This window comes from Populus trichocarpa, chromosome 4 (genome assembly GCF_000002775.5).
Source record: "Populus trichocarpa isolate Nisqually-1 chromosome 4, P.trichocarpa_v4.1, whole genome shotgun sequence".
Classification (NCBI taxonomy): Eukaryota; Viridiplantae; Streptophyta; class Magnoliopsida; order Malpighiales; family Salicaceae; genus Populus; species Populus trichocarpa.
The window spans coordinates 9898572-9909489 of NC_037288.2; positions in this window are offsets into that span (position 1 = coordinate 9898572).

A 10918-nucleotide genomic window follows, 5' to 3' on the forward strand; every position below is an offset into this window, starting at 1 on the left:
AGATTGAAAAGTATTAAAAAGAACAAGAGAAAATAAAATTTTGCATCAATTGTAATTTCTTTCTCTTGCCACTTTTCCAACACAATTGTTATATAGTACTTTAACTATCCATGTAACTAACTAACTAACAATTCCAAATTAATTTTCCAACACAATTGTAATATATACTAGTTTAACTATCCATGTAACTAACAAACTAACAATTCCAACTAACTATACAGCTACTTCATTAAATTTTGTAACTAACAACTAACTTAATCCTACATAGGTATTATTATTTAGCACATAGTTTTTATTCAACCGATAAACCTTCAAGCTATAAATGTTTCTCCTCTAAGCTAACTTATTGATTATGCCATGTTGATTCTTCTGCGTGTAACAATACCTTTCCTTTTAAGATTATCATTAAGAATCACTAGTTAAATTTAAAAATTAGATGGCTAACTCTTCTAAATTTTCCCATGTGGAATCCTCTTTATAAAGATCACATCAATGGATTAACCCCATTGTAAAGTTTATGTTACCTTTTTTCATAACCATATTGTAAATAGCTATTGGACTAAACATAACTCTTTCAAACTCATCATATTGTCTTCTTTCACATTCAGGAATTCTTTCCTGACCTCTTTCACTTCTTCTATCATATGTATTTTTTTCATGGTATATTGATGCCTAAGTGCACACTTCTCCAACATTGCTCCAACCTCCTTCTCTACTCATCAAATGTTTTAGGGTTTTGCCTTGGGCTAGGAGGCAATTCTTTTTTAAAATGGTTAAAAGTCTTTGGTGGTGGTTGACCTAGTTCTCAATCCATGCTATATGAGTGAGCAGTTATTATATTGAACAAGCTTTTCTTTACTATCGCATTATTTTATTCCTTCTACCACTTGACTTATTCAAATGTTTGCATTAATGTTGTTAGCCTACATATTTTGAGCATTGCCTTGATATTTTCACTAAATCCACTGATAAAACTAGAAAAATATTAGGATTAAGGTAGTGAAGAGTTTAAGGCATTCATTAAGGACTTAATCTCCTCAAACCTATAAACATATTCTTCCTTACCCCTATCTTATTTAGCACATGTGTTTATTAGCTAATACTAATGTGTTGTTGGTACATGTATTCCATTATTAAGCCCTAATATTTTGGATTCCTTGCAATTTCACCTCTTACCCTCTTCAATTAGACCTTCGAATTTCAGCGCTTTTTACAAAGTTGTTCTTGCTTTTGGATTTCTTCAATGTGATCCTCAATTGAATCTCATACTTTAAATTCCTTTCAATTAAGCCCCTGATGACACCAAATTAGCCTTTCAAAACTTTAATTGTGTCCCTAATCTTCCAATTTTTGCGAATTGATCTGAATTAGGCATCCAAACTTTATTTTTTCTTCAATTGAGTCCATGATTGAATCCACGAAACCCATTAGAAGTATAATTAAGTCCATAGAATTAATTAATTCTTCAAAATTTTGCCAAATTGGATTTCAAACATATTTTTTACTTCAATTAAGTCCTTAATTGAGTCAATTAAACCTATTGGAAATTTAATTAAGTCCTTGAACTTAATGAATTGTTTCAATTACGGTCAAGTCTGGATTTCAACCTGAACATTCTTTTCGTGAAGTCTTCTTCAGTTTGTCTTGTCAAAATATCACATTGTGACTATTCTTTTGGCTTTTTGACCTGTTGTAACTCAAAGACATATCTCCCCATTTCCTAAAAATATTCATGGATTTTTAATTTCTGATTTTTTTAGATTTTTTAGTAAAAAAAATGTATGTTTTTTGTAAAACAATTTTGGGAGATCCGAAACTGGGTCATGACATCAACCATCAACCGAGTGTTAGATTTTTTCCTCGACGCCGCAAGAACCCTATATAAACTCAACTGAAACAGACCATCAAGTTTGATCCTAAAACAACCCAATTTAAAAGGAATAACGTGAAAATAAAACTTGAGCAAAAAAAATATTATTACAATCCACAATATTATGGTGTCTTCAGCTCAACCAATTAGGCTGTCTTGTGAGAAAATGAAAATAAAACATCATATTTAAATACATAAAAATTTATATCAAATCCTACCAGTGCTCAACCCATTAGGTTGTTTTATGAGAAAATGAAATATAGTAAAAAAAAAATGGTGGTTATCCAAAGACTTAAATGTTATCGTGCATCATGTCCACCATAAAGACACTTATTATTGCAAACAATTTAAACTAGTACAATTCAACGTAGAATAGAACGGGTTTACGCAACAGGTGCCAAGGCTATTATAGAAGCACAATGGTTCCAAATTTGGTCACCCTTGGCTGCAACAAAAGTTACTTTCTCCTTTGGCACTTTTGAAATGAATAGTTTTATGAAATCATCATGGCAAGCTTTCCCGGTTGTTATATGCTTTTGGCAACAGTATTCTGACGGAGTCTTGTTGGTGTATATACTATTAGAGATTTCTATCGCACAACGTTTTGTCACCTTCTTGTGGCACTCTTCCAAATGTTGAGAAAGCTCTGGATTTTCTTCATTGGTACGAATCGCAAACCCTGGTGTAATGATAAGTATACCGATAAAAAGAAAGAGTGTTGAGGAGATGTTTTTGCCACAACTTCCCATGTTTGTTACGGCAATATATTCTTGTACTTGGATAAAAGTTTGATGGATGCAAATAAAATAATATCATTCAAGTCTAATTTATAGGTACGAAAATACTTCAAAACATTTAATTGATTTGATAGCATTGATTAATATTTGTATGTTAAGAGTTGATGAAATCCGTTTCAGAAAGTTAGTTCTTGTTAAAAGGCAGTGTTCGAGTGGTTTTGATAGCAACTAACGTATTCAAGCATAACTAAGTAATTATGAGTTACATTTACGTGAAGACTGATTGTACGAAAAAGATTGATACATTTAGAAAATTGCTCAATAAGATCATTGTTCTGGTATAATAGCATAATCCAATTAAATGGTTTACAAATATAGATAACATACAAACTCTAGTTACGTTAATATTATCATGTAACTCTTGTTCTTTAATGTGAACTTAACCTGTGCATTTATCTTACCTTAATTGTAACTCGTACCAGTAATAAAATGCTACAGCACAATACAAGAGATTGTGAACAAGTTTTGGAGTTCTCAACTTATCGGGTTTAGCTTCTATATATTTCATGGCTCCACGAAGGTTCTGTGAAAATACTGGAGTTCTGCCAAGTTGCCCCAGGCTACAACTCCCCCGACTTAGCAAGTCTAGATATGGTATAAATGAACTTCAATCCTGAAAACACCATCAATTTCGATCCTAAAACAACCCAATTTAAAAGGAGAAAATGAAGATAAAACTTAAAGGAAAAAAAAAAAACAGAGCATTACTACAATCCATAATATTATTGCGTCTTGAGCTCCAATGAAAGCTTAATAATTTTAAGGTTCTTCGTGAGACAATGAATAGTGGAATTATAGTCCTTTTCAATTGGCCCCCTTAACCATTGGAACTTTGCAATGAAGCCCCCAATCACCCTAATATTTTGGATTCCTTGCAATTTCACCCCTCACCCTCTTCAATTAGACCTTCGAATTTCAGCGCTTTTTACAAAGCTGTTCTTGCTTTTGGATTTCTTCAATGTGATCCTCAATTGAATCTCATAGTTTAAATTCCTTTCAATTAAGCCCCTGATGGCACCAAATTAGCCTTTCAAAACTTTAATTGTGTCCCTAATCTTCCAATCTTTGTGAATTGATCTGATTTAGGCATCCAAACTTTATTTTTTCTTCATTTGAGTCCATGATTGAATCCACGAAACCCATTAGAAGTATAATTAAGTCCATAGAATTAATTAATTCTTTAAAATTTTGTCAAATTGGCTTTCAAACATAATTTTTACTTCAATTAAGTCCTTAATTAAGTCAATTAAACCTATTGGAAATTTAATTAAGTCCTTGAACTTAATGAATTCTTTCAATTACGGTCAAGTCTGGATTTCAACCTCAACTTTCTTTTCGTTAAGTCTTTCTTCAGTTTGTCTTGTCAAAATTTCGCATTGTGACTATTCTTCTGGCTTTTTGACCTGTTGTAGCTCAAAGACTTATCTCCCCATTTTCCAAAAATATTCTTGGATTTTTAATTTCTGGTTTTTTTAGATTTTTTAGTAAAAAAAAAATGTATATTTTTGTAAAACAATTTTGGGAGATCCGAAATTGGGTCATGACATCAACCATCAACCGATTGTTAGATTTTTTCCTCGACGCCGCAAGAACCCTATATAAACTCAACTGAAACAGACCATCTAGTTTGATCCTAAAACAACACAATTTAAAAGGAATAACGTGAAAATAAAACTTGAGCAAAAAAAATATTATTACAATCCACAATATTATGGTGTCTTCAGCTCAACCAATTAGGCTGTCTTGTGAGAAAATAAAAATAAAACATCATATTTAAATACATAAAATTTATATCAAATCCTACCAGTGCTCAACCCATTAGGTTGTTTTATGAGAAAATGAAATATAGTAAAAAAAAAATGGTGGTTATCCAAAGACTTAAATGTTATCGTGCATCATGTCCACCATAAAGACACTTATTATTGCAAACAATTTAAACTAGTACAATTCAACGTAGAATAGAACGGGTTTACGCAATAAGATCATTGTTCTGGTATAATAGCATAATCCAATTAAATGGTTTACAAATATAGATAACATACAAACTCTAGTTATGTTAATATTATCATGTAACTCTTGTTCTTTAATGTGAACTTAACTTGTGCATTTATCTTACCTTAATTGTAACTCGTACCAGTAATAAAATGCTACAGCACAATATAAGAGATGGTGAACAAGTTTTCAATTTAGAGATGGGACTTTTTGAAGGAGCAAAGGTGAGACCACGTGGATTGGCTTCTATAGAACCGGGTGCAGAAATCATTGGGGTTAATGGATCTACCCATTTTGAGGATTACAGCTGGGATTTTAGATGGGGAAGACCCAACAATGTGGAATTTACAGGAAATGCTAGGGGAGAAGTTATTTCTTTGGCAAGGAGTAGAGAGGGAACTGGTAGTGTTGAGATTGGTTTGGCTTTGAAGAGGCATGAAATGGAAAATTTTGCTTGGTTCATTTTTTTAAAAGCTAAAGAATTTTCGACAAATCTCAAAATAGTTTCTTGAAATTATAATTCAATTTCAATAAAGCATCAAAGATTTTCTTCTCAACAGATTTCGTAAGTCAAAATTGAGTCCCTCATTCATATCAATTACCAACTGGGCCTTGATGGTTAGATTACAAGAATCTAGTGGCCATATTTGGCCGTGTTCCAAGAATAGAAGGGCTTAATGCCAAACACAAGCAAATTGACCAATAACAAATGCCGTGATCAGTTGTTACCATAACCATGCTCAAGCTCGACGAACAAGAATAGAAACATCAGTAAAGCATGTGGCCACAACAGCAACATCAAACATATAAGAAAAGAAGAGAGAAAATACATAACCTCGAACATATAAGAAAAAAGTATGAGAGAAAATACATAACCTGATAGTTCTTGCTTGTATATTTACGGTTTTGTTCTTATGACAGAAGTTACTGTCTTTATAATTGAAACCCTAAACAAGAACCAATAGCAACAACAAATCTCAAGTGTTTTATGTTTTGTTTTGTGTAAGAGAGAGAGTGAGAACGTGTGTTTTGCGTGTGGGACTGGGGGGGGGAGGGCAGTATAAATTAAAGAGCCAACTTGAGGTGCAAGAAAAATTTGCGAGTAGTTATTAAAATAGTGAAGAAACAGAATTCGAGGAAGCAATCAAAGCAAAAACACGTTTCTGTATATTCGTATTTTGTACACTGTATGAGTTGGCAATGAGCAGAGAAAAGAAAATGGAGATTGTAAGAGAAAATTGTTGCAAAACAGGAAAGACAGCCCTTTAATTCTTGGTATGTCGTCATGGAACTTTTTGAAGGAGCTAAGGTGAGACTACTTGGATTGGCTTCTATAGAACCGGGTGCAGAAATCATTGAGGTTACTGGATCCACCCGATGTAACTTGTTTGTGTAAAGTTACTACAACCTTAAAGCATTTAGTCGATGTTAGGATTCTTGCCATTAATGTGCAGCAATCATCAATGGACTGCACCGTCCATTGACAATGAAGCATCTGCAGTCTATTGCCATTGTCAAAGGCTACAATAGTAGGTGGATATTGTCAAACAAGTTGCACCAACCATTGACAAAATGGTGTAACCCATGTGCTGCCACCATTAGTGCCATAATTTATGGTCAAGTTGTCTTACCATGTATGCCTATAAATAGATGCATAAGTTAGAGAGCAAAATGAGAGAGAGAGAGAGAGAGAGAGAGTGTAGAGCCAAAGATGTGAGAAATATAGTTTGGCAGCCAGCAGTAGCTGCCATTGCAGCACTGCAAAGAGAGAAAAGAGTGAGGTTGAGAGTTGCAAAGAGTGGATGATTCCTCCGCCTCTATTGTTGTAAATCTTGTTCTCTCCTTTTATAATCAAATGGCTTCTCTCGTGGATGTAGGTGATTTGTCGAACCACGTTACATATTGTGTCAGTGTGCTTAGCCTCTAATGGGCAACTATCAGAACATCACCGGTCGGAATTCCCAACAATTGGTATCAGAGCATATGGTTTAAAGTGGTGTTTAATTTTTGCTAAAAAATTGAAGTTGTCAAAATGATGTTTTGACCATACCACCGTGTAGTGGAGGACGAGATGAGCACACTGGTGAAAACGACAAAAAATTTAGACGTCGGACATGGCTGCACGCGTCGGCGAGGTGTCAGCCCATGCGTGCCACGCGTCTTCTTTGCCTGGATGGCTTGACCCGACCCGAATACCAGACGACTCGACCCATGTGACTAACCCAGATAAGGATGATGTCATCATGATGTAATCATGGCGTCAGCATGCACAGTTGGCATGCCATGTCAGCGACCAATCAGCTTACATGTCAACGACTAATCAGCTTACACGTCAGCACAGTAGGACCCACCTGCCATGTCATCAGCCACGAGCCGAGCCGAGTTGAGCCGAGCCGAGCCGAGCTGCGAGCCGAGGGATAGGATCCAGTGTTACTGATCCTAGGTGTAACCGGAGTTGAGATTGAATATGGGCCGTTAATCAGACCGGAATTGTTTTGATCAAATCTTAGCCGTCTGAAATGCGATTTGGATGATTTCAAACTTGTTTCCAGCTAATTTGATCGTTCTGGATGCAATGGTATGGTCTGATCGTTGAGATTGAGACCAAAAGTGGTGGTGGTGAATTATTAAAAGAGATTGCCCGATCAGGAGGCATCTAAAGGTCATTATGGTGGTCGATGGAAAGCCGTCGCAAAGCTAGTAAATGGTTGTATATACGAAAAGACAGTACGGTGGATAGATACGTTCTAAGAAGTTCTGTCTAGGAGATTGGTTTTAAGCGGGACCAATGTGACCCCTCCAAATCTTTCCTAGGAACTTGCTTAGTTGAAGGATCATCTACACAGTACTATTTTCATACAACAGTTTGTAATGAAACTGTTGAAGATTAGCAAGATGACGGCATAAAGGGAACAATTGGGTTCCGTATGTTCAAGGATCTGATGGAGTGATGATTTCTCCAAACAAGTTAGATTCGGTGACTATGATTTCTCAAGGGTAGAATTGATGAAGACCCTGATAATGGAAGAGAAATACAGCAAGGGGATAAAGGTTGGCACCCTATTTTGACTTGGATAGGTGTTGTGACAGGATGAGCTGCTATCAAACATAAAAGCAAAGAATTGGGAGAAATCTAGAGAACATAAATTGCATGAGGGCACATGGAGATTGTGCAGGAGTACCCGTAGGATCCAACGAGGTACTGTAATGAGACAATAGGTGCAAGGAGAAGAAGAGTTCCCAAATGAAGCTCAGAGTAGAGACTGTGTGAAAAGTTGTACAACAGGAAGTCTTTGTGCTCTTGATGAAGACAACATGCGAGGACCTTTCCAATGCATGCAATGATGGAAAGATGAGCTGTTGCAAAGGCACCTAATTGAAGGGGTGCAAACACCTGTGATAAAAGGCAACCGCCTATGATGAAAGGCGAAGACACCAAAAAAAAGCTGGTGTAGGTGGAGCTGTTAAGTGCGATGATGAAAGGTGCATAAGCTCCAAACATAGAAAATGAGATGGAAGATTGCGATGAGTGTACTGTAACTTTCTCTTTCTATGTGATCAGTGGCAATGATCTCTCCCATAGTCCACATGGTGGTAGAGAATCTTAGAGCCACTGGAGTCATCCCCATTGAAGGAGGATGAAACCGCTCTACGACGAGCGGAGACACCTCAGACAGAAGGTGTGTGCCCCATGATATGAGCCCAAGTACAAACCGTCTCAAGATGACAGGTGGAGACACCTCAGATAGAAGGTGTGAGAGCCACAATATGAGCCCAGGTTCAAACCGCCCCATGACAGGCGGAGACACCTCAAACAGAAGATGTGAGGGCCATGAAATGAGCATAAGTACAGACCGCCTCATGACAGGCGGAGACACCTCAGGAGAAGGTGTGAGGGCAATGATAGGAGCCCAATTACAGAACGCCCCAGAGCCAATGTGATGGCTAGATATGAGTGGATAGGTGTATGGATAGCCAATGAAGTGGCTATGATGAGTATGAAGACAAATGCAAAATTGACTTTCATGGATATTGCCTCCATGCTAAAGATCAATGAGCTAGAAGACATTTGCCTTGGACAATAAGTGGATGACTTGTGGAGCATTAAGACGCGACTGCTATGTAGGAGCAGAGGGCATGCGCAGGTTCCGGGAACAAGTTGACTCTTGTCAAGGTGGTGAGCTCGGTGATGGCATTGTAATACTCAGAGTATGAAGACAGATATGGATCAACCTTTAATGGGTTGTCCCCATAGTTAAAGGTGAAGACCTACCTGGACTCTTGGTACTAAGAGCAGGAGACTCACGGAGAAGTAAGGCGTGGTTCCTAGAGTGGAACAGAGGGCGGACGCAACTCCGGGATGAGTAGACTCTTGGAAAAGTCGTGAGCTCATGATCACATTGAAATACTCAATGACTGTCGCACTTTGGAATATCCGTTTGAGGGGGTGTTGTAAGCCTTGGTGTAAGGCTTGATAAATTATTTCGGACAGAGCATGGTTGATACGCTCAAAAGGGAATGTTGTGTGTCTTAGAGACAAGCATTAACACTCTTCAGATGAGATATGGTAGATCATCTGGTTGAAGTGATCCTTTGGAGTGAGCAAAGGGGTGCTTGGGTGACTCTGGTGATTGAAAGGTTTGGCAAGTACCTGTAAACTTGGCCAAAGACGCTCTCGGAATGGTAAGCTTGGAAGAGCTGCAATATGCAAGCATGTGCTGAAGAAGCAAGAGGACAATTGCCCCACATAAATGGCAAAGGGGGTGATTGTTAGGATTGTTGCCATTAATGTGCAACAATCATCAATGGACTACACCGTCCATTGATAATGAAGCATCTGCAGCCTATTGCCATTGTCAAAGGCTATAATGGTAGGTGGGTATTGTCAAACAAGTTGCACTAACCATTGACAAAATGGTACAACCCATGTGCTGCCACCATTAGTGCCATAATTTATGGCCAAGTTGTCTTACCATTTATGCCTATAAATAGAGGCATAAGTTAGAGAGCAAAATGAGAGAGAGAGAGTGAAATATAGGAGAGAGTGAGCTGTCAAAGGCAGCCAACAGTAGCTATCATTGTAGCACTGCAACGAGAGAAAAGAGTGAGGTTGAGAGTTGCAAAGAGTGGATGATTCCTCCTCCTCTATTGTTGTAAATCTTGTTCTCTCCCTATATAATCAAATGGCTTCTCTCGTGGATGTAAGTGATTTGTCGAACCACGTTAAATATTGTGTCGGTGTGCTTAGCCTCTAATTATGGGCAACTATCAGAACATCACCAGTTGAAATTCCCAACAGTCGAATGATGCTATAAAGTTTTGCACTCTTGATCATAATCAGGCTCTGGTTTCCTTACCAACAGACCCACGCCTTGATGGTTAGATTACAAGAATCTAGTGGCCATATCTGGCCGTGTTCCAGCATCTGCAGCAAGATAGGTTTATCATCCAATAGAAGGTGCTACTCTATAGCTCTTCATAATGCTTTCTTAGAACCTCAAAGTAACTCATATAGAAAATATTTGCAACTAAGTTTGTTTCTAGAATTTGAGATTTATAAGAACCCTAGTTTGTAAGTAATCTTAAATTGTTCTCGGATGCTTCCATGAGGGAGAAAGTTTAGATTGCAACCCTAAAAGTGAGGTAACTGGCCTTGGTAAGTGATTATCTAGAGGTTAAGCTAAAATTCCAAATATGCAGAACAGTGGTTATGCCATTGGGTGTATCAACAATGTATTGAGACCTCTAATTCCTAAGCTGGATAAGCAAAAGGCTCAAATGAAATGTCATTAAGAAATCAAAATAACAACCAGAAGAAGGAACCTGAATGAGATTTCCTTCAAACTAGATCACTGAAGGTTCACACGTCAAAGTTTTAGAGACTGTACAAGTTGCTAATTTCAAACAAAGTTCAGTATTATATTATTCAGCGAGTGAGTGAAATAGTAACTTAATCTTCATAGATACAAAAACAGTTTAGTCAAACTACCAATGTCATAAAGAAACTCCGTATATCTGGATAGTATTGTGCAAGTTGTGAGCCTGTGCTATAAATTAAATCAAATCAAATAAATTACAATAAATTTATTTGATAACAACTCCCTTCCTGCAACTAAATTGGGGGTATTACTCTAGAAAATTTGATTGCCTTGTTTTCAACAAAGTTTGTTATCAAATGTCAAAGTTTAACATATTTCAATAAGTTCAGATGTAAACACAGACGTTTTTAGACAAAGAACTAAGATAAGAGGAATTACAG